Raw genomic sequence first — 24032 nt, forward strand, 5'->3', positions numbered from 1 at the left:
TCTTGCCTTGCAATTCGGCCCGTCTGGATTGATCCTTCAACCCAATTAAGGTGGGCTCCACCAACCCTAATTGGTAGTTCGATTACCATCGGAAACCTAACCCATTCAGGCTTTTGCCTAAATTGAAAATAAAGAAAATTTGCCATTTGAGAAATATAAAAAATGCGCCTGATCATTTACCATTATAAATAAAATGAAAGTCCAATTGACATCGGGACCGCAAAGCGCAGTGGATTAGCGCGTCTGACTTCGGATCAGAAGGTCGTGGGTTCGACTCCCACTGTGGTCGATTGTTTTTTTCATCGTTCTGTTTATTTATTAATTCTCCAAATAGACAATTGTTGCAAGTCCAATGACATACAGATGGAAGAGAAAGGTCAGTCAACACAAAAATTTTACAGATATATATAAAATACATTTGCGTAAAATACTTAGGTCTTATTGGTCTAATTTAAGTTGTTTTTAAAAACAAAAAATAATATAATAGAATTTGGAATCATATCCGTACCTCACAAATCCACTCGTTATGCACCATCATAAATTTGCTTTTAATTTGGATTTTTTTTAAATGCCAAAAAAAAAATGATTGTTTAAATTACATAGCTCTCTTAAAAATCTACTTTGAGATTTATTTTATTTTTACAACACAATCTAAGTACTTGAAACAATAGGTGCAGGTGTGAATCGCCTTTATGCCACTTGAAACAATAGGTGCAGGTGTGAATCGCCTTTATGCCACTTGAAACAATAGGTGCATGTCCCCGAGGTATAGTGTCACGGTAGGACATTCAGACTGTCACTCAAGTACTCGCGATTCGATTCTAGCTACGGCGTATTTGTAGGAATTTTCCTCCAAATGAGGAGCGCAATCAAATGATGCTGGGCGTCTGGGTTGACTGTCGCGCGCGCTTCCCGATTTACCCTGGTGGTCGGTGAGAAACTTTCATGGGGCCGGGCCGGTCACCCCCAGGGATAGTTAATGAGACTAACTGGGATTATCATTTTTTTTTTTGAAACAGTAGGTGTCGGGGTTATGATGCAACAGCAGAGCATCTAGATTATCACTCAGGTTCCTGTGATTCGAATCTCAACTATTGCGAATTTATAGAAATTTTTCCTTCAAATCGGACACGCAACTAAAGGATGTTGGGCTCTTGGACTGCCCGTTGCAAGCGCTTCCCGATTTACCCTGGTGGCCGGTGGGAAACTTTCGTGGGGCAGGATTGGTCACCCCAAGCTCGACGTTACCTAGTCTGATTAATCATTTTTTGAAATAATAGGTGTTACTTCCAGGGTTATAGTATAGTAGAAGGGTGTTTAGTTATTATTTAAATATTTACGGTTTGATTTTTAATTATGGTGTATTTGTAAGAATTTTTTCTCTAAATGAGACTCACAACCAAGGGACGTTGGGCTTCTGGGCCACTCGCTATAAGCACTTCCCAATTTACTCTGACGGCTAATGGGAAACTTCCATGGGACCAAGTCAGTCGCCTCAGATTCAACGTTACCTAATCTGATTAATTATTTTTTAAAAAATATAATAGGTGTTGCCCCGAGCATATAATAGCAAAGTGCTTTCATGGTTAATTATGTACTCACTAGTCAATTATTAATTATGGTACACTGTGGATTAATTTCTTTTGGTGGAAGATAACCTTGGGATGTTTATTATGAAGTGGCACGTAGTTTGCACCTTTAAATTTATCCTAATAGTCGATTGATCCTGTTGGAAATCTGAGTCAGACGAACCGTCGGATGAGGTGGATGGAATGTTGATCGAATCGCGACGTCCTGGAGGGGGGTATGCTGAGATGCTTATATGTTGATCAAGTCGTCAGAAGTCCTCTAGTCAACATTACCTATAGCTAACGACCGGGTCGCTCTGGTCCCTGGTACCCCGATGCTCGAGGCAGATCCAACGAGTATATAAGTAACAGACTAAGACATAAAATAATAAAATACGTATAAAATATGAACGAAGAACGTACCTTGGCCCAGGGGTGCTCTCAGGTGGATCGATGAGCTGATCGGGATGTTGCTCGAGTTGTCATGACCCGAAAGAGCAGATGATCGGGAGCCGGATGTGGAGCTGGGTCTGGCGGCGTGGAGCCGAATGCAACATGGATCCGGAAGACAACATGCAAGCCAGGAGATAGTAGCAGCACACATGCCAAGAGATAATAGCGGTGTGCAGGCCGGGAGATACTTAGTGGCACGTAGACCGAGGTATAAGAATGGCACGAAAGTCGAGATATGACGTCGACATGTAGGTCGAGATATGATAATAGCATTCAAGCTGAAACAGAATAGACAACACAGAACTAGAAGGTGATAGCCATGGCTGGAAGTGGCTTAGAAGACGACAACAGTGGTTGTGAGGCTGGTAGCATGATCAGCGAGGGTGGTTGTCCAAAGGCAGTGACTGCTGGAGGGCATCGGCGCAATGGTTAGCCGGCTTTGGATGCTGAAACAGGGGCGGAGTCAGCACGTGGAATGCTGACCCGTGGGTTATCAGCTTGTAACGGCTGCTGGTGAGGGGGTGGAGAGAGAGGGATTCCGGTGGAGTCGGCAATGAGGGTGTAGGTCCAAGCTGTCAGCGCAAGGAGAGGAGACGGTGCCTCCTTGGCTGACGTCGGCGTTGTCCAGTAGAGGGCAAGGCACTGCGCGTGATGGGAAAGGGTTGTTGGTCGATGAGGTTGCTGTGGCCGCTGAGGCGGCAACGTCGCATGACACCTGGGTTGCGGCGCGTGGAGAGGGAGATGAGGAGCGGCTCGGCGACGGCCTCCTTGGCTGAGGAGGAGGTGATGAGATGGGAGGCGGCAAGGCGATAGAGGTATGCGTTGGCGTGGGTTAGACGGCGGCGATGCTCCTATGCGACGTCAATGCGAAGAAGGTAGTAGGAGGCGGCGAGGCAACTGAGGAGTCTCTTCTTGTGGTGCTGGGGTGAAGAGAAGCACGAATAAGGAACTCCATCCCTCCTCCGTTCGTGGTGGTTGCGGCCCAAACGCATAAGGAAAAAGGTGCGGTGCGTGAGGGGAGAAGTGGTGGCCGGAGGCGTCTACCGGCGAGCGGAGAGGGAAAGAAGAGAAGAGGAGGGGTGCGGCCAATGTCGGCGAGGAGAGGAGCGTGAGCTCCCTGGCAGTGGTGCAAAAGAAAAAACCCACGAAGCAACCCCCCTTTTGCGCATGAACAGTATCCCCTTTAATCCCTAGCTAGCATTTGACCAAAATGCCCCTCATCCATCCCCTAATTCCCTTTAGGCCCTATAAGACATCTCTGTATCACAAGCATCCCCTTCAATTCTAGTCAAAGGAGGCGCAAGTCCGACTGACTAGACCAAGCCTATCGTAAAGCAAAATCCCTCCTGAATGCAAAGTCAGATTGCTACTCTTGTCGTATAACATCGAACAAGTAGCTATGCCGAGCTGAACAGGGAATGAAAAATCGAGCAGGCGACCAAGCGAATGCTTACAGGGCGATCGATCGAATAAAGGGGTGCTAAGCTGAGCGAGGTAAGGAGTGTTGAGCTGGGCGATGTAAGGAATAAAAGCGTATGCCAAGTAAGCGATCAGTCAAATGCCGAGGGAGGCCAAACGATGTCAAGAAGACGGTCGGGCATTGTTGAGCAGAGCAATCGGGCGATTATGTAAATGTCAAGCAAGAAGTAAAACATGTGTCAACCGAGCAGCTAATGCGGGGTAGAGCAATGCAAGCGAGTAACCGAGCAGATGGTCAGACGATACTGATCGGGCGGCTCTGAAGATGTTGACCGAGTGATCGAAAAAATGCCGAGAGGGTGACTGAGGTAATGCAGAGCGGGTGGAAAGAGGATAGGTGAGCAAAGCCGAGCGCATGAGTGACAATAAACCAAGACCAGGCGATCGAAAAATGTCAACTGGGTGACCATAGAATGCATCCAGGCGACCGAAAAAATACTGACCGGGCAATAGGGAAAATGACGAGCAGGTGGGAAGACGATGGACGAGCGGTGCCAAGCACGCGACCGAGAAAATGTCGATCGAGTGACAGTAAATCGCGATCGACCGACCGAATAATGTCAAATGAGGCAAAGCAAATGACCAGGTCGATGTCAAGCGAGCTACCAATATAATGCTAACCAATGACTGGAAGAATGCTGAACCTGCGGCCAAACAGGACAAAGTGAACGACCGAGTGTTGCTAAGCGGATGCCAAGTAGACAGTAGGGTGATGCTAAACAAAGCAATCGGGCGATTATGCGAACGCTAACCAAGATGTAAAATGGGTGTCAATCGAGCGGCAAAAAACAATGTCAAGCGAGTGTCAAGCAGGCGATTGAGCGAATGCCGAGTGGGCGATAGGGCGACTACTGAGCGGGCGACCAAGAGAATGCCGACCAAGCAATCGGGAGCATGCCGAACGGGTGGAAAAATGTTGGGTGAGCGGTGTCAAGCTCGCGACCGAGAAAATATCGACCAAGCGTTAGTAAATCGTGACCGAGCGGGTGGAAAGACAATGGACGAGCGATGTTAAGTGTGCAACCGAGAGAAACATTGAGCTATAGGCCGACCGGAATAAAGTGAGTAGCCGAGCGAACAGCCAGGCGATACTAATCGGGCAGATATGAAGATACTAACCGGATCACCAAAAGAATACCGACCGGGAATCTGAGAGAAAGTCGATCAAGCGTCCAAGAGAATGCTGGGCGAGTGACCGAGTGGTACCAATGAGCGGTAAAGCAAACGACCAAACGATACTGATCGAGCTGCTACGAAGATGCCGACCGAGTGACCCAAAAAATTCCAAACAAGCGATTGAGATAATGTTGACCGAGCAATTGGGAGAACGCCGAGATGATGGAAAGACAATGGGCGAGCGATGTCGAGTTTGCGACTGAAAAAATACCGACCAAGCAATTGGGAGAACACTGAGAGGGTGGTAAGACGATAGGCGAGTGGTGTCGAGCGTGCGACCGAGAAAATGTCGACCGAGCGATCGAAAAATATCAACTGGGAAATAGAGGCAATGCCAAGCAGAAACTAGAGCTCGATGGAGAATGAGAGCGAAACCTGTGAGCTGAGCGGGAGCGAATCCTATAAACGGAGCGGGTGTGGAGCCCATGAGATCGAAGGCGAACGAGAGTAGAGCCCTTAAGCTAAGCAAGTGCAGAGCTAGTGAGCCAAGGGGCAGCGGATCCCGAGAGATTAAAAAGCATAACATTGATGCACCAAGCGAGCGTGAAACCCATCGAAGGCGAATGCAAGAGGAGGCAAAGCTAGAGATCCGAGTGGGCGTGAAGCCTATGAGCCGAGTGGGCACTAAGCCCGTGAGCCTAGCGGTGAGTGGGACGAGTGCTGACTGAGTGGCAAGTGTTGACCAATCGGTAAGTGAGAAGAGTACTCGGCCAGGGAGGAAACTTGACTTGTTCGTCGATGTGCGCGTGTGCGACGCATGCTTATAATTCGCATTGGGACGAGAGTCTGGAGAGTCGACCGAGAGGTCATTGGTCGCGAGTGTATGCTCGCTTATAACTCGTGTTGGGGCGAGAATCTAGAATGCCGACCAAGAGGTCGTTGGGAGTGAGAGCATGCTCACTTATAACTCATGCTAGGGCGAGAGTCTGGAATCTCGACTGAGAGATCGTTGGTCGTGAGAGCATGCTTACTTATAACTCGCGCTAGGGTGAGAGTCTGGAGTCCCAACTGAGAGGTCATTGGGCGTGAGAGCATGTTCACTTATAACTCGCGCTGGGGCGAGAGTCTGGAGCCCGATCAGGAGGTCGTTGGTTGTGAGAGCATGCTCGCTTATAACTCGCACTAGGGTGAGAATCTGGAGCCCGATCGGGAGGTCATTGGTCGTGAGAGCATGCTCGTTTATAACTCGCGCTGGGGCGAGAGTCTAGAACCCGACCGAGAGGTCGTCAGTGATACTCCGATCTGAGACCAGTGGTGATACTTTCGTCTGAGACCAGTGGTGATAGTCAGGTCTGAGATCGGTGGCGATATCTTGACCCCGAACGGGGGAGGATAAACCCTGAAGTCCATAGAAGCAGAGTCCGTAGCAATATGAAGGGGCAGAGCCTTTATCATACCTGATCGTGAAGTGGTGTCAACCGGTTAAGGATCTAACTTGATCCCTCGACTCCCAAATGCCCGTGAAGTTAGGGAGAGAAATAGTGTCGATCCCTTGACTCCCAAATGTCCGCGAAGTCAGGGAGAGAATAATCTGAGCCCTGACCGTCAAAGGGAGTGAAACCCATAGCAATATAAGAGAACAGAGTTCGTAACAATAGAAGGAAGCAGAGCACCGTGGGTGAAGGGAGCAGAGCCTGTAGACATAAGAGGATGCAGAGCCTCATGGTAATGGGTGCAGAGCCTATAGCAGTAGGAGGATACAGAGCCTCATGGTGAACGGTGCAAAGTCTATAGCAGTAAGAGGATGCAGAGCCCCATGGTGAACGGTGCAGAGCCTATAGCAATAGGAGGATGCAGAGCCCCACAGTGAAGGGTGCAGAGCCTATAGCAGTAGGAGGATGTAGAGTCCCATGGTGAAGGGTGCAGATCTTATAGCAGTAAGAGGATGCGGAGCGACATGGTGAAGGGTGTAGAGCCTATAACAGTAGGAGGATGCAGAGCCCCATGGTGAAGGGTGCATAGCCTATAATAGTAAGAGAATGCAGAGCCCCATGGTGAAGGATGCAGAGCCTATAACACACCTAATCGGGGAGCTGGGCCCCTAGTCCCTGATCGGAGAGTAAGGCCCCTAGCATGTAATCAAAGAGTGAGGCCCCTAGGTCTTGATCAGGAAACTGTACTACGAGTCATTGATCGGGAAGTTGTGTCCCTAGTGTCTGATCGGAAAGTTGTGCCTCTAATGTCTGATCGGGGAGCTAGACCTCTAGTGCTCGATCAAAGATCTAAATCCCTAGTGTTTGATCAAGGAACTAGGATCTTACTCTCTTATCAGGGAGCTATAGCATATCTTGTGACCATAAAAAGGGAGCAGAGCCCGTAACGTACCTAATCGAGGAGTCATGCCAATCGGCTAAGGATCTGTCTCGATCCCTCGACTCCCGAATACCCGTGGAGTCAGGGAAAAAATATAATAGAAAAACTAACCTGTCGATCAACTGAAGCTCCAAGTCAATTCCTCGACTCCCAAATACCCGTGGAGTGAGTGTAGAAGATAATATGTTCGTCAGGATCCTTCGGGACTATGATAATCGCAGAGAGCCTCTCGACGTCGTCCATATCCATGTTCTAGAATAGGTAGAGAAGATTTTGTTAGTATTAGCCCTATTATCAATTATGAGATGATTGTAAAGGATTCATTTGTATCATATATCATTATTAATAAAAGGTAAAGTTGATTATTATATTTATTCCAGTTCAATGCCAATTGAATAAGTATAATAATGTCCTTGGGTAGTAGGTTCTTATCTACAATATATCGATTGGTTGAATTGATAGTGAGATATTGTAGAGAACACTGTTGGTGCAATTTCCAGTAGGTCAAGGTTGACCTAGTTGACCAAGCGTAAACCTTGGTCATGGTTTCGATGTTTGACAATACAGAAAGACATGTAGACATGGACAATGCAGGTGCAGTTGTCCATGCGGAGAGATACTGATCAGGTTGGATGAAGAAGAGTCAAGTAGGTCAAGGTTGACCAGATACTTGACTGGGAAGTCCTAACTGGGATGTTAGGCAGTCGGGAAATCCTGGTGAGTGAAGCCAGGTGAAAATCCTAGTGAGTGAAGCTAGGTGAAAGTGAAAGTCCTGGTGAGTGAAGCCAGGCAGTTGGTGAAAGTCCTGGTGAGTGAAGCCAGGCAGTTGGGAAGTCCTGGTGAGTGAAGCCGGGCAAGGAAAAATCCAGATGGATCAAGGCTGATCGGACATCTGGTGTTGTGAAGGTCAAGAAGGTCAAGGGAGTGACCGGATACTTGGCACGAAGAGAAAAGTCCAAGTGGGTCAAAGGGATTGACCGGACACTTGGTGGGGAGTCTTAGCAGGTCAAGGGAGTGACCGGATGCTAAGCATGATGTACCAACAGGTCAAGGTTGACCGGATGTTGGTTTGGAAGGCTTGGGACTTGGTTTGGACAAAAACCAAGCTTTGGATCAATCAGTGGATCGATCCAGTGATACATTGGGTATCTGGATCGGTCTGGTGACCGATCAAGAATAAGCAACGAAGCCACAGAACCGTAGGCGGATCGGTCAAACAACGATCGAAGGCAAGAAGTTCGGGAGAAAAGGAAGGGACATGCATGCTGATCGGTCCCCGTGACCGATCAGGGTTCGGACCGAGAGGACATAGCCTGATCGGGCTTAGCTCGATCGGTCCCCAAGACCGATCGGGGACTTGCTGGACCGATCAGGAGCTGATCGGTCCGGAACTATCCGTTGTCACCAACGGTCTGCTGTCTTCTGGCTTCTTCTTCGCAGGTGGATGCAGGTATAAAAGAGGCTGAGGGTTTCTACAGAGGGACAACTTCTTCCTTCTTCTTCCTCCTCTAAACTGAGCTGCTGTTCTTCTGAAAGCTGTGCTCTTGAGCTTTGCTGAGCTCCGAAGCTTCGTGTGAGCTTCTTCGACTGAGTTGCTTGTTGGCATTCGTCCGTGAAGTTGGTGCTTCATCTGGGACTTCAGTCGACGAGAAGGCAAGCGAGTATTTGTACATTCATTGTGTATTTTGTTCTTGCTCTTCTTTGTATTTCCATATTGCTGTTTCAAGCTATTGTGGCAAGGTTTCTCCACCCACAAGGAGTATTTATTAGCCGGTTCTCTGGGGACTCATCCACCGACGGATTGATAGGGCTCGTCCACCTTACAGACACGCCGAGGAGTAGGAGTATCACCTCCGAACCTCGTTACATCCATCGAGTTTGAGGTTTGTCTTCTTCCTTTTCGTTTCTACGGTTTCATTTCCGCTGCGCTAACCCTAATCGTAGGAAGAAACGCGAAGAATTTGGGGCGGCTATTCACACCCCCCCTCTCTAGTCGCGACCATCGATCCTAACAAACACTACTCTTAACTATTCCTAGTCAAGCATTAATATACAAGGACAATATTAATGCATTGAGACTAGCATGTAGGTCAACGGATGACTTGATCTCACAAGTCATGGATATGAGATATCAAGTTGACACATGGATATATATTAGAGAATATATACTGCATGATCCACCATGAGAATGTTTCATGGATCGTTATATGAGTGTCATAAACATTCTCATGTGACTATTGGTATGAATAGTCCTTAGACCTGAAGTCACTACGGTTCCCTACATAAGGGGTTGTATACTTTGGTATCGGCAAACGTCACATGTAACAAGGTGGACAATAAAGTCGATCACTGGATATGCAATGAATTATGCGGAGGGATGTGAGTGATGTAGATGTGATCTATCTCTTCCATATGACGGAAACAATATCTGTGAGCCCCTTGATTAGTAGGACACAAAGAAAACATGGTCATGCTCAAATGAGTCAATATGAGATATTGAGCTCATTTGATTGAGTGTGTCTACTTAGAGATCAAGAAACACAAAGATTGATAAGAGGATGACACGGTCTATGCCTCATTGATCAATCTAGATATCAAGGATAGAGGGACCAAGTTATACAAGATAATAGTCACGGAAAGGTTAGGTCGGATCTCGACTTTCTCGTCACTTGGGTAGCAATGATGCCTTGCTAGATGCCACTTATTGCTTATGTATCTAAATATTGATTTGGGTGCATTTTCAATGTTACAAGAACATATTGGGTCACACAAAAAGAATAAGTAGACTTGGAGATGTATTTATATGATGAATAATTGGATTAAGTCTAATCTGAATTGGACTTATTAAGTTAGACTCAATTGGATCTAATTATTGGATCAAGTCCAATTCAAACTAGACTTGAGGAAGTCAATTCAAATTAATGAAATAGTGATTCATTGAATTTGAATTGCATGAGAATTAATTGAGTAAGACTCGATTGAATTAGACTTGAGTTAGACTCGAGTGAATTAGACTTGTGTTAGACTCAAGTGAGCTAAACTTGAGTTAGACTCAAGTGAATATGAAATAAGAGAGTATTCATTGAATTTTCGAAATTCAATGAATCACAATATTCAATTTTCGAAATTGAATATGAAAGGAGGAGTTTTCAAAATGGTCCTTAATGAAGAGTGAATACTAATTAAGGCTTATTAATGGGATTAATGAGCATTAAGTATTTTTCATTAGATGAAAATACTTAAACCATTTTTCTTTTATTTTTCCTCACTTCTTCTTTCTCTTTTCTCTTCTTCTTCCTCCCTTGGCCGAAATCACTCTTGGTTGCTAGCACAACCATATGTGATTTTTCTTCTCCATATTTGAGAGTTTGTAAGACAAACGGAGGAGTACTTGTTCGTGTGGATACCGAAAGAGACACGGACGCTTTAATCGTGCTGAGATCCGAGCAGTCAGGAGATAGAGTGCACGCTATAAAAGTATAATCTCATTCTCTTTAGATCTAACTTAGTATAAGTTTTGTTTCCCTTCGCATGGATCTTCTGGAGGAAATAGGTTTTTCCACTACGTGTTTGCGTGTTTAGCAACCTATTCTCTTACAGATTCTTACAGACGGTGCCAAATTGATCCTGTCCAGAATCTGAGTTAGACAGACCGCCGGGTCAGGTGGATGGAATGTTGACCGAATCACGACGTCCCAGAGGAGGGTATGCTGAGATGACTTATATATTGACCAAGTTGTCAGAAGTCCTCTGGTCAACGTTACTTGCGGCCAGCGACCGAGTCGCTCCGGTCCCTAGTACCCTAATACTCGAAGTAGATCCAACGAGTATATAAGTAACAGAATAAAACATAATGTAATGAAATGCGTATAGAATATAAATGAAGAATGTACCCTAGCTCAAGGGGCACCCTCGAGTGGATCAGTGAGTTGATCGGGGCACTACTCGAGTTGTCGTGACCCGGAAGAGCAAATGACCGGGAGCCGGATGTGGAGCTGGGTCTGGCAACGTGGAGCTGAATGCGACCTGGATCTGAAAGACAACATGCAGGCTGAGAGATAGTAGCGGCACACAGGCCGGGAGATTATTAGTGATGCGTAGGCCGAGAGATACTAGTGGCACGCAGGATGAGGTACAAGAATGGCACGAAAGTCGAGATATGACGTCGACACGCAGGGCGAGATATGATAACGACATGCAAGCCGAAACAGAATAGACAACATAGAACCAGAAGGTGATAGCAATGGGCAGAAGTGGCTTAGAAGACGACAGTGGTCGTGAGGCTGGTAGCATGATCAGCGAGGGCGATTGTCCAAAGGCAGTGATTCCTGGAGGGCATCAGTGCAACGGTTAGTCGACTGTGGATGTTGAAATGGGGGTGAAGTCGACACGTGGAATGCTGACCCTGTTAGAGTGTATACTGAAAGTCTAAGCTTTTGTAAACATTTATTTTGAATAAAGAATCACATTTGGTCAAATTGTCTACATTTAATTGTAGTTGTTCAATTAATTTATATTGTAGATAACATAGTATGTGGTGCCACATACAGAAGAGGATGTTATCAGTACCTTATAAATTATAAACAGTAGCTCACGACCAAAATGGAAAGGAACAAACCATTGAAAGGTCGTAGTATAATTAGGAATTAGTTTATCTTAACTATATAATTACACTAGTACACTTAGAGTGTATTGAGTAGGATCATTTGAGGTTGTTTCTTTTATACTGACTTTATAAAGAAACAAATACCTCAGTTATTATGGAAGTGTGTGCTCTTAATCCTAATATAATAACAAGCACATATATTTGATATTTATTTCTTTAATTTATCAATGGGTGAGATTTAGTTTGATGAATCAATAAGCTCGATAAGTTGGGAAATGATATCACTTATAGTGTGTGTTGTTGATTATAGAAGGAAACTGTGTCCTAGTAATCTAGGTTGATAATGTCCCCAAGATGAGCTCATAAAGATTGTCATGTTAAACCCTGCAGGTGGACTTAGTCCGACATGACGATAAGGTTGAGTGGTACTATTCTTGGATTAAGATATTAATTAAATGAGTTGTCAGTAACTCACTTAATTAGCGGACATTCAACATCTTAAACACAGGGAGACTAACACACTCATAATAAGAAGGAGCCCAAAAAATATAATTTGGGATTGGTGCGGTAGTTCAATAATAGTTCTCTAGTGGAATGAATTATTATTGATAAAATTAAGTTGTGTGTTCGGGGCGAACACGGGATGCTTAATTTTATCGAGAGACCAAAACCAATTCCTCCTCTCGGTCCCTATCGTAGCCTCTTATTTATAGAGTACTATACCCACCTTCATACCCATGATAAGGGGGTCGGCCAAGCTAGCTTGTGGTTCAAGCTAGGGTCGGCCAAGCCTTGGTTCATGGGTGGCCAGCCCTAGCTTGAACCCAAGCTTAGGTGGCCGACCCCCATTAAATTTAAAAGAATTTTAAATTTAAATTTTTCTTATGTGGAAGATATAATTTATTGAAGAGAATTAAAATTAAAATATCTTTTCTATAAAAGATTAAGAAAAGAGATTAGATCTCTTTCCTTATTTGTAGATAGGAAAGATATTTTATTTTTTCTCTTTGAAAATTATTCACATGTTGAAAATTAAAATTATAGAAATTTCTTTTATCAACCATGAAGGGATTTTAAAAGGAAATTTTATTTTTTTTAAATTTCCAAAGACAAATAAGGAATTTTAATTGTTGATTGAAATTGTCTTGTTTGATCTTGTTGATGTGGCCGGCCATGATAAATTGATTAGGAAATTTTATTTAATTTTTCTTAATTAATTATTGTCAAAGAAAATTAAGGAAATTTTATTGTAATTAAATTTCCTTATTTACCAAAGCTAAGGAATATAAAAGAGGGGGTTGGGGGTGCCTTCATGAGACACAACCTCTATTATTCTCTCCCTCTTTTCCTTGGTGTTGTGGTCGGCCATCCTCTCTCCATCTCTTCCTCTTTGTGGTGGCTGAAACCCTCTCTTGCTTGGAGCTCTTTGTTAGAGTGTATACTAAAAGCCTAGCTTTTGGTATGAACATTTATCAAGAAATAAGAATCACATTGGTCAAATGTCTACATTTATGATAAATGTAGTTGTTCAATTAATTTATATTGTAGATAACATGGTGTGTGGTGCCACACACAGAGGATCATGTTATCAGTATCTTATAAATTATAAACAGTAACTCACGACCATAATGGAAAGGAACAAACCATTGGAAGGTCGTAGTGTAATTAGGTATCAGTTTATCTTGGCTGTATAATTACACTAGTACACTCAGAGTGTATTGAGTAGGACCATTTGAGGTCGTTCCTTTTATACTGACTTTATAAAGGAACAAAGACCTCAGTTATTATGGAAGTGTGTGCTCTTAATCCTAATATAATAACAAGCACATATATTTGATATTTATTTCTTTAATTTATCAATGGGTGAGATTTAGTTCGATGAATCAATAAACCCGATAAGTTGGGAAATGGTATCACTTATAGTGTGTGTTGTTGATTATAGAAGGAAACTGTGTCCTAGAGATACTAGGTTGATAATGTCCCCAAGAGGAGCTCATAAGGATTGTCATGTTAAACCCTGCAGCTGGACTTAGTTCGACATGACGATAAGATTGAGTGGTACTACTCTTGGACTTAGATATTAATTAAATGAGTTGTCAGTAACTCACTTAATTAGTGGACATTCGATATCTTAAACACAGGGAGACTAACACACTCATAATAAGAAGGAGCCCAAAAATGTAATTTGGGATTGGTGCGGTAGTTCAATGATAGTTCTCTAGTGGAATGAATTATCATTGATAAAATTAAGTTGTGTGTTCGGGGCGAACACGGGATGCTTAATTTTATCAGGAGACCAAAACCAATTCCTCCTCTCGGTCCCTATCATAGCCTCTTATATATAGAGTTCTATACCCACCTATACCCACCTTCTATACTCACCCAATAGGGGCCGGCCAAGCTAGCTTGGGAACCAAGCTAGGGCCGGCCTAGGTATAAAATTGGGTGGTCGGCCCTAGCTTGAACCCAAGCTAGTGGGGGCCGGCTAAATTAAATTTAAAAGGGATTTTAATTTTAGTTTTTATTATGTGGAAGAAATAATTTATTAAAGAGAATTAAAATTAAAATATCTCTCTTGTAAAAGATCTACAAAAGATTAAAGAAAGAGATTAGATCTCTTTCCTTATTTGTAGATTGGAGAGTTATTTTATTTTCTCTTTAAAAATTATCCACATGTTGATAAAATTAAAATTATAGAAATTTCCTTTTATCAACCATGAAGAGATTTTTAAAGAGAAATTTTATTTTTAAAATTTCCGAAAACAAATTAGGAAGTTTTAATTGTTGATTAAAACTTGTCCAATTTGCTCTCCAATGATGTGGCCGGCCATTGAAGTTTAATTTGGAAATTTTGTTTTATTTTTCTAAATTAAATCATGTCAAGGAAATTGAGGAAATTTTATTGTAATTAAATTTCCTAATTTGCCTAGGCCAAGGAATATAAAAGAAGGGGTGAGGGTGCCTTCATGAGAATAACCTCTATTATTTTCTCTCCTTCTTTTGTTCCTTGGTGTGGCCGGCCATCCTCTCCCTCTCTTCCTCTTGTGGTGGCCGAACCTTTCTCCCTTCCTTGGAGCTCTTGTGGTGGCCGGATACTACTTGGAGAAGAAGAAGAAGAAGGAGAGAAAGTTAGCATCTCTTGGAGCTTGGTTAGTATTTTGGTTTTTCTCCTTGGTAAAGCTTTTCCTTTGTGGCCGAACCTTGCTTGGAGGAGAAGAAGGTGGTTGGTGGTTTCTCATCTCAGTAGATCGTTGCCCACACAACGTCCGAGGTTAGAAGAGGAATACGGTAGAAGATCAAGAGGTTTTTCTACAAGGTATAACTAGTAATTTTTATTTCCGCATCATGCTAGTTATTTATGGAAATAATACCAAATACAAGAGGCTTACGTTATAGAATTTTGAATATGTTTTTCGATGTTGTGTTCTTTTGTATTTTCTTTTCCTTGTGATTTGATTGTTCTCTTTGGTTAACCTAAAGTTATTTTAGGAAATTAAATATTAGCTTTCTATAAAAGGTTTTGTCTAGTCGGTGGTGGTTGCTCCCATATCCAAGAAGGCCATGTGCCTCGCCACGTCAGTACTGGGAACCAATTATGGAAATTAATATTTAATGGAATTAATAACTTAAGGTGATTTGGGTCGAACGTGTTAAGTTCCGCAGGAGACCCAAGTCAAAACCTAAAAGAACGAATAGATTAAGTTTTGGATCAAACGTGTTAAGTTCCGCAGGCGATCCAAAATTTAATTTAAAAGAACACATGGTAGCTAGGAAAAGGTTCAGACCTTTGTACAAAATTTTTGTACAGTGGAACCTCTAGGTTTTCCGAGTAGCAACCAACACTCTTGTGGTGGCCGGATACTACTTGGAGAAGAAGAAGAAGGAGGAGAGAAAGCTTTCATCCCTTGGAGTTTGGTTGGTGTTTTTCTTTATCCTTGGTGAAGCTTTTGATTTGGCCGAACCTAGCAAGGAGGAGAAGAAGGTGTTTTGGTGGTCCTCATCTTGGAAGATCGTTGCCCACACAACGTCCGAGGTTAGAAGAGGAATACGGTAGAAGATCAAGAGGTCTTTCTAGAAGGTATAACTAGTATTTTTCCTTTCTGCATCATACTAGTTATTTTTGAAATAATACCAAATACAAGAGGCATACGATTTTAGTGTTTCGAATTTGTTTTCGATGTAATATTCTTTTGTTTTTCTTTTCCTTGTGATTTGATTGTTCTTTTCGGTTGACCTAAAGTTATTTTAGGAAATTAAATATTAGTTTTCCTTAAAAGATTTTGTCTAGTCGGTGGTGGTTGCTCCCATATCCAAGAAGGTCATGTGCCTCGCCACGTCAGTACTGGAAACCAATTTTGGAAATTAATATTTAATAGAATTAATAACCTAGGTGATTTGGATCGAACATGTTAAGTTCCGCAAGAGATCCAAGTCAAAACCTAAAAGAACAAATAGATTAAATTTGGATCAAACGTGTTAAGTTCCGCAGGCGATCCAAGTTTAATTTAAAATAACACATGGTAGCTAGGAAAAAGGTTCAGACCTTTGTACAAAATTTTTGTACAGTGGAACCATTAGGTTTTCCGAGTAGCAACCAACAGACCCATGGGTTATCAGCATGTAGTGATTGCCAGCGAAGGGGTGGTGAGAGAGGGATTCTGGCGGAGTCGACAACGAGGGTGTAGGTTCAAGCTGTCAGCGCAAGGGGAGGAGGTGGTGCCTCCTTGGCTGACGCCGACACTATCCAGTAGAGGGGAAGGCAGTGCATGTGATGGGAAAGGGTTGCTGGCTGACGAGGTTGTTGTGGTCGTTGAGGCGGCAACGGCGCGCAGCACCTGGGCTGCGACACGTGGAGAGGGAGATGGGAGCGGCTTGGCGGCGGACTCCTTGGCTATGGAGGAGGCGATGAGATGGGATGCGGCGAGGCGGCAAAGGTATGCATCGGTGTGGGTTAGACGGCGGCAATGCTCCTATGTGGCGTTGATGCAGGGAAGGTAGTGGGAGGCAGCGAGCTCCTCCGTTCGTGGTGGTGGTGGCCCAAACACAGAAGGAAAAAGGAGTGACGCGTGAGGGGAGAAGTGGTGGTCGGAGGCATTGTTGGTATCCCAAGGTAGTTTTGATGTGATCAAACAAGTTAAGTTAGGTCCTGTTGTGTTTAACCCTGTGTCTAAGTGTGCAGGAACTTAGGAGCACAGGACGTCGAGCAAAAGATGCAGCTAGCGAGAAGGACGGCATGGGAGAGAGTCGACGGGCTCGGTGCGTTTGAGGGACAAGGTGTTGCGAAAGAGTACACTGGTGGACGAGAACGGAGTATGCGGTGTTTCCGAGGGACGGGAAGCTAGAGCGGAAGATTGCTCGAGGAGCAAAAGACGCAGCTGCCCGAGGGACAAAAGGCTGTGGAAGAGTATGCTGGCGGATGAGAAGGAAGCATGTGATAATTCCGAGGGATGAGAAGCCGGAGTGAAAGCTTGCCCGAGGAAAAGGCCGGAAGTTGGGTTCGGGTGAACCTTATTTCGGATGGCCGAAATCACCCAAGCGAGCGGAGTCGGAGCGGAAAATCCGGACCGAAGCAAGCTGAGCCGAAGCTGGAGGCCCGGAGAGAAAGTCAACAAAAGGTTGACTTTCACCTTCGGGGCGCCCAGAACCATTTCGAGCGCCCGGAGCAGTCCGAGGCGCCTGGAACCCTTCCAGACGCCTGGAATCCAAAACTTAGTCTAATTCGACGTGACACGTATCGTTGCGTTGGGGATAAAATATTATTCCATTCTAAGCGCCTGGAACCCTTCCAAGCGCCCCGAGCAAGACTATATAAGTAACCCTTCTCTCAAAAGCTAAGAACAACCAGAAATATCCAAACAACACTTGTGCGCTTTTACTTTTCTATTTAGCTTTGTCTTTCTGTGCGTTCATTGCTATAAAGAGGCTTCTCCGCCTGAAAGAGATTTTTAGTGCGCTTTAACTTCCTTGGATTAACAACCTCCCTAATTGTAGTCAAGTAAATTCTTAGTACCTTTTTTCTTTTAGTTTCTTTATTATTCTTTTATGCAAGTGTTTATTTTAAAATTATTAGTATAGAGGATTTTCGATCCTCTAATAGGTATAAATATGAAGATGAATATTTTATCTTCAATGAGTATTAATATGAAGATGAATATTTGATTCTCAATGAGGATGAGGATGAGGATGAGAATGAAAATTGAAAATTTCATAGATATAATAAATAAGGATGAAATAGAGAATATTAAATCCGATACCTTTGGATGACTAAATACCTACGGTAGGATTATTAGTCTAATAATATGAATTAGATGTGTATTTAATTCAGTCATGCTTCTTGCCTTGCAATTCGGCCCGTCTCAATTGATCCTTCAACCCAATTAAATGGGCTCGACCAACCCTAATTGGTAGGCCGATTACCATCGGAAACCTAGACCATTCAGGCTTTAGCCTAAATTGAAAATAAAGAAAATTTGCCATTTGAGAAATATAAAAAATGCGCTTGAGAATTTACTAATATAAATAAAATGAAAGTCCAATTGACATCATGACCGCATAGCGCAGTGGATTAGCGCGTCTGACTTCGGATCAGAAGGTCGTGGGTTCGACTCCCACTGTGGTCGACTGTTTTTTTCATCGTTCTATTTATTAATTCTCCAAATAGACAATTGTTGCAAGCCCAATGACATACAGATGGAAGAGCAAGTCAGTCAACAAACAAAAAAAAAAAATGATTGTTTAAATTACGTAGCTCTCTTAAAAATCTACTTTGAGATTTATTTTATTTTTACAACCCAATCTAAGTATTAAGACAATAAGCAGTGGAAAAGGTATTTAGTTATTATCTAAATATTTATGATTTTATTATGAGTTATGGTGTTTTTTTTTTTTTCAAAATGAGACTCATAATATAATCAAGGATGCTGAATTTCTAGGTCGTCTGTTATGAGCACTTCTCGATTGACTTTGATGATTGATGGAAAATTTTCATAGGACTAGATCAATTGCTCCAAGTTTGACGTTATCTGATTTGATTAATTATTTTTTTAAAAAAATAATAGATGTTGCCTTGGGCATACAATAACAAAGTACTTTCATAGTTAATTATATACTCATGAGCTCATTCTTAATTATGATACACTGTGGATTAATTTCTTCATGGGGAAGATAATCTTAGGATGTCTACTATAAAGTGACACATAGTTTGCACATTCATATTTATCTTGGTAGTCGGTACTTATAAATTTTTGTAAGATCAAAACAATCATCTTTAAGATTAATAAGCAGTTCAAAGAATTGAATATATATATTAACAATGGAAAAAAATAATTAAAGTCATATGTGTTCATTGAAGTCTTCGTTACACGTCACATAAGGTGACTAGGCTATCCTAAGCATTCTTCGCTGCCGGCCTTATAGTGAGATAAAGAGAATAAATCAGGGTGACTAAGTGACCTGGGTCAGAAAGATTTTATTTTTCAAAAAATTATTATTTAGAGATTCAATCTCTACTCTCATATGATAATCTACATATTAACTTAGCTGTGCCTAGGGATGAGCATTCGGTCAAAACCAAATTTACCGAACCGAATAGACCGAAAATCAAATAAACTGAATTTCTTTTCAACCAACCGAACCGACCGAATTTCCCTATAAAACCGAACCGACTGAACCAATAAGATATTAGTTAATTCAGTTTTCGACCAAATTAACTGAATTTTAAAACCCTATTCGGTTTTACCTTTAAAAAAAATATTTAATTAATTATATTTTAAAATAAAAATTAATTAAAATAATATTCTTATTCGGTTTAACCGAATTACAAAACTCAAAATCGAAACCGAACCGAATTAATCGAAAACTGAACCAAATTTTAAAAAAAAAAATCGAAAACCGAATTGTTGTGCCAAAGGATGTTCACATATCTCCACAATGGTATGATATTGTCCACTTTGGGCCTAAGCCCTCATGACTTTGCTCCCGGACTCTCCCCAAAAAGGCTTCATGCCAATGGATATATCAATCCTTTTAACCTCATGATCTTTATCAAATCTTTCCAATGTGGGACTTTGATTGAACCCCAACAATCCTCCTCTCAAACGAAGGACCACAATTACTCTCATAGTTCGGGCCTCCCCGCGAGCATCTGGTCACTTTTGACCTGCTTCGGGTCTCACTGCGAGCATCCGGTCACCTTGACCTGTTCCAGGCCTCCCTGCAAGCATCCAGTCATCCTGCCCTACTTCGGGCCTCTCCGCGAGTATCCGGTCACTTTGACATGCTTCGGGCCTCCCCGCGAGCATCTGGTCACCCTGACCTACTTGCTTCCGCACAAGTATCCGATCACCCTAACCTGCTCCAGGCCTCCCGCGAACATCCGATCACCCTGACTTACTCCGGGCCCACCCTCAACTTCGTTCAAGGTCGTCCCACTTGGCATCTGGTCCGGACCATAACTCTGATATCATTTGTTGTGCCAAAGGATGCCCACATATCTCTACAATGGTATGATATTGTCCACTTTGGTCCTAAGCCCTCATGGCTTTGCTCTTGGGCTCTCCCAAAAAAGGTCTCATGCCAATGGAGATATCATGCATCCTTTTAACCCCATGATTTTTACCAAATCTTTCTAATGCGGGACTTTGATTGAACCCAACACGAATTAACCGAACCGAATTTTGGTTCGGTTCGGTTAATTCGGTTTTTTCGAATTTTTGCTCACCCCTAGTTGTGCCTCGTGGGGTCAAAGTCTTCCATATATGTTAATAGTAAAAGATGCTTATACTCATTTCAAGCCGTTCGAGAGATTTTTTTCGAGGACATGTGGTATAAAATTTGACGGATAACTATTAGTTATTAGTTATTAGTTATTAGTTATTAGTGTAAATGATCAATGTATGAGAGAAAGAAAGTATGCTCGGATGTACTACTTCGAAAGAATTTCATTTCATATTTAAATAATAATAATAATAATAAATTTAGCTGATGCCTAATCTCTTTTATCTTTTTCACTTACATAATTGTGTCTAAGGTTGAATTTATATGCAAGTGGTGCAGTGAAAGTTTCGTAGTTGATCAGGCGACGATGAATGACATGGACCGCATTAGCCGCTCTCGCCTTTCGAGGGATAGAAAGATATTATTCTACGACTGTATTGAAAAATACATAGATAGTCAATAGATTCCCTATTCCATTATCGATACTACCAATTTAAAGCAGTGCCGCGTAGACGCAATCTAGGAAGCGCACTGACATTAGTTGCACTTAATCTAGTGTGCCTTTCCATCTTTAGCCGCCACCCACCACGTCATCTTCCAAGGAAAGGGCAAAATTTATTCTCTCGGGCTAATATATCGGAACTCAGATACTTTAACGGTTTATTGTCTAAAATTTAAAGGAACATTTGGTTCTTTCTTAATAATAGAAATCGGAATGAGAATCATTATGTTATGGAATGGGAATGGGTATGAGCATGGATATTACTCTTAAAAACAATGTTTAGTTAGTTGTATATCTTCTATCGGAATAAATCAAAGTTTCCTTTTTTACCCTTAAAGGAAAATAAGAGAAAAAATTAGATATGAGAGAAAGATGAATGTGAGAGAAAAATATGAAAAGAGAATGATGAGAGAGAAAGTATTATGAGAGAGAAAGTGTGATAAGAAAGAATGAAGAGAGAGAACGTGTGATGAGAGAAAATGAAAAAAGAGAGTATGATTGGAGAGAGCATGATGAGAGAAAATATGATGTGAGAGAAAGTATGATAGGAGAGGATGAAGAGAGAGAAAATATAGTGAGAAAAAATGAGGAGAGAGTGTCATGAGAGAGATTGAGGAGAGAGAAAATATGGTGAGAGAAAAAGAGAACAGTGAATATGATGGGAGAGATTGAGGAGAGAGAAAGTATAATGAGAAAGAAAGTGTATTGAGGAAAAAAGGAGTAAGTGTGATAAGAGAGATTGAGGAGAGAGAAAGTATGATGAGAGAGAAAGTGTGTTGAGGAAAAAAGGAGGAAGTATGATAAGAGAGATTGAGGAGAGAGAAAGTATGATGAGAGAGAAAGTGCGATGAGAAAAAAAGTGTTATGGGAGAGATTGAGGAGAGAGAAAGTGTGATGAGAGAGAAAGTGTGATGAGGAAAAAAAGAAGGAAGAGAGTGCGATGGAAGAGATTGAGGAGAGAGAAAGTATGATGAGAGAGAAAGTGTAATGAGAAAAAAAAGAGGAAAGAGAGTATGATAGGAGAGATTAAGGAGAGAGAAAGTGTGTGATAAAATGATGAGAGAGAAACTATGATGAGAGAGAAAATATAATGAGAGAGAATAAGGAGAGATAAGTGATATGAAAGAAAAAATAGATAAATATATTTTGATATTTGATATTAATGGAGAAAATTTTAGTTTTAAGTCAAGGGTATTTTTGGAATAAGGGAATATTTTGATTGATGAAAATAGGGTAATGGCTCATTGAAGGGGAGGTACATGGGAATGAGTTATTATCCAATTTTAAGGATTCATTCCCTTATTTGTATTCCTATTCCTATAATCCAAACATTAACAATGGGAATCAATGATTCTCATTCTCATTCCCCACTCCTATTACCCTAAATCAAACGCCCCCTAAATCTCAACTATAATGTAACGTAGACTATTTTCGTATGGTAAAAGAATATTGACCATCCCGAAGGGACAACTATATGCACTTTGAATAAATTTTTTTTATAGCTCTGTATCAGTCTCATCTAAGATTAGTTAAATTATAAAAAATAAATATTTAGATTATAAAAAAAATATAAAAATTAAACCTTTCTTCCCTTCGAGTACGAATTGAGGAGAGAAAGAAACAAAAATCCTGGTAGAATAGAAAAGGAAAAAAAAAAACCAAGAAGATGAGAGAAAAGAATCCGAAAGGAGGAAAAGGGAAAAGGAGGAGAAAGTAAAACATTAGTGAAGTCACGTTTGTGCAGGAGTAGGTGGCTGTACTAGTTCGTTTTTGTTAGTATCAATCTTAAGAATTAATTATGTGATGATTGACATAAGAATATTGTATTATATTTTATAAAAGATAATATTTTGTGTATTTTGTGTTTATGGTTGGTCTGCATTAGGCTAATTAAAGGGAAGTAAATAGCTTGTAATGAAAGTTAATAAAAATATCTTTTACTTTTACTTTAACAATGATGCACAATTAATTAAAATAAATAACAACATAAAAAAAAACTACAGAATTTACTTAGTTATAATCTACTTGATTGTTAATTCAAAACAGATGAAAAACTTTAAAAGATCTCCTTCTTTGGAGGTAGAGAAATTTCTTATACTCTTTAAAAGCTCAAAAAAGACTAGGAAATAATTAGAAAAGTTATTGTTCAAGTTATATCTAATTCCTAACTCCAGAGGGCTTTTATAGCTTCTAGAAAAATGTTACCGTTGATTAGAGGCGCCTCTAAAAAGGCTCATGGCGTCTCCAAGGGGATAAAGTTTTATCCTCTTCGCAATGGTAGTCTACTGGCTACTAAAGACTCCTCAATGGCTTGAGGGAGCTTCCCAAAAGGGCGCAAAGGCACCTTTAAAGGCTTGAGGGCGCCTCTGCTGCCCAACCTGGGTCGGGCGTCTCTGCTACCCAACTTGGGTCGGGCGCCTGGACAAGCAATTCTTCCGTTGTTCTTTTCCTTTCGCTTGGGTGATTTCCGTCATTCAGAATCAAGCTCACCCAAATACATCTTCCGACCTTCTCGAGCAGTTTTTCGCTCTGGCTTCATCTCCAAGGCACATGAAAAGCTCTAAAAGATCTCATTTTTTGAAGGCGAAGAAACCTCTTACACTCTTTGAAAGCTCAAAAAAGATTATGAAGTTATTATAGAAGTTGTTGTTCAAGTTGTATCTAATTCCTAGCTCCAGTGAGCTTTTTATAACCCTTGGAAAAATGTTAACGTTTGTTGGAAGCTCCTCCAAAGAGGTCCAAGGTGCCCCAAGAGGATAGAGTGTTATCCTCTTCGTAATGGTAGCCTACTGGAAGCGCCTCAATGGCTTGAGGGCACCTCCCAAAAAGGCGCGAGGGCGGCTCTGCTACCCAACTTGGGAGGAGTGCTTGAACAAGTAGCTCTTCCACTGCTCCTTTCCTTCTGTTTAGGTGATTTTCGTCATCCAAAATTGGGCTCACCTAAATCCATCTTTCAGCCTTCTTCTCAAGCAGTCATCCGTTCCGGCTTCTCGTCTCTCAGAAACACCATGCTCTTCCTTTTCGTTTGCCAGTGCACTCTTCCATAGCACCTCATCCCTTGGACGCACCGAGTTCGTTGACTCCCTTTCCGTTCCATCCTTCTCGGTAGTTGTGTCTTCCACTTAACTTCTTGTATTCCTAAGCTCCTGCAAACTTCCATAGCAGTCATCCATTCCGGCTTCTCGTCTCTCAGAAACACCATACTCTTCCTTTTCATTTG

The 24032-nt window shown here is 41.9% G+C and overlaps 2 non-coding genes across 2 annotated transcripts; both read left to right on the forward strand.

Annotated features, from left to right (window-relative positions):
• Positions 1-215: 215 nt before the first annotated feature.
• Positions 216-289, forward strand: TRNAR-UCG. The gene has a single exon. It is a non-coding gene; the product is annotated as a tRNA-Arg (tRNA).
• A 17852-nt stretch (positions 290-18141) lies between these two features.
• On the forward strand, positions 18142-18215 carry TRNAR-UCG. The gene has a single exon. It is a non-coding gene; the product is annotated as a tRNA-Arg (tRNA).
• Positions 18216-24032: the final 5817 nt, after the last annotated feature.

Source organism: Zingiber officinale, chromosome 2A (genome assembly GCF_018446385.1).
Source record: "Zingiber officinale cultivar Zhangliang chromosome 2A, Zo_v1.1, whole genome shotgun sequence".
Classification (NCBI taxonomy): domain Eukaryota; kingdom Viridiplantae; phylum Streptophyta; class Magnoliopsida; order Zingiberales; family Zingiberaceae; genus Zingiber; species Zingiber officinale.